Below are 1,311 nucleotides of genomic sequence, written 5' to 3' on the forward strand. Positions count from 1 at the left end.
ATATCAACCCTGTTAGTGAGAAATGTCAAAAATGCCCGTGAGGTTGGAGATGGCCTTTTTTTTTTAAATCACGATGTGTTGGCACCAAAAAAACTGAAATAATGAGCCAGCATGCTGCCAACTTGGAATAGGTTCTCCCAGTTTTTTAAAGTGAATGTAGCTTTGGCTAACAGGACTAGTTTGACAACCTTAGAGACCACAATCATCTGTTTCTGCCCCAGGCTACAAAGGCAGGAACATAAGCGGTGAGCTTAATCGGTGTTCCAATTTGAAGCAAGCTTATAGAAGAGAAGCTTATTAGAAAGAGGGCAAAAATACCAGGTATTTAATGAATTCTGCTCAACACGTCTTCACTCCGAGACACAGGCGGGGAATTATGTTTATAAAGGCCCACCTCACCAACCCAATTGCTGGTGCCTTTCTTCCATACAAGCCTGTGCTGAGGCAGCTCCGTGCCATCCTGCAGAAGCTGTGCAGCATCAGTGCGCGCGCACGCACATGCAATGTCAAGACAAAAGTGTTTTGGCCACAGGAGCCCCCCAGCTTGAGAAACCCAGCACAATTTTCAGGCCCTTTTTCATGTATGCTCTGCCTTCCCTTTAGTATCCCAAAATGAGGATTTCCTTCTTTCCTTAGATAACAGCTGCATTTCCTTTCTGTCAGGGCTTCCACCAATTACCAACATGAAACAGAAGCAACAAAAAGGCACAGACTGGGCCCAAGCCTAGTGCTTCATCTGACTGATGTGGAGAAGGCATGCCATTTCTGCAGCTAGTATCTCACAAAGGGAACATGTGGCTAACATCTTACCCAGTCACTTTTTGATGCCCCAATCCAAATAATCACAATACTCATTTACATCTGGGTTGGCGTGGAACTGCCTTCATGGGAAGGTCAGAGAAAGGCTCACTTACACTTCTGGATCCCCTAGTACGGGGGTGGGCAAAATGTGGCCCACGGGCTGGATGCGGCCCGCCAGGTCATTCTATTCGGCCCACAGGGCCCATAAAATATTTAGAAAATGAATATTTATCTGCCCCTGGCTGCCTGTCATGCGGCCCTTGATGGCTTGCCAAAACTCGGTAAGCGGCCCTCCGCCCAAAATAATTGCCTACCCCTGCCCTAGTAAGACCTCTGCCACCATGTCCTACATGAGAAAAAGAGTATTCTTAGATTGTAACCCTTCTACCTACCACCAGAAACAAGGGTGGTTTTTCAGCGGTGACCCCCTTCTTTTGAGGGGACATTGGTTATAGGACACACATTGTTTGTGTCATTAGGGCAACAAGCAAGTGGGAAAAATCCTCTTTC

This window comes from Alligator sinensis, unplaced genomic scaffold, assembly GCF_000455745.1.
Source record: "Alligator sinensis unplaced genomic scaffold, ASM45574v1 scaffold1390_1, whole genome shotgun sequence".
NCBI lineage: Eukaryota > Metazoa > Chordata > Crocodylia > Alligatoridae > Alligator > Alligator sinensis.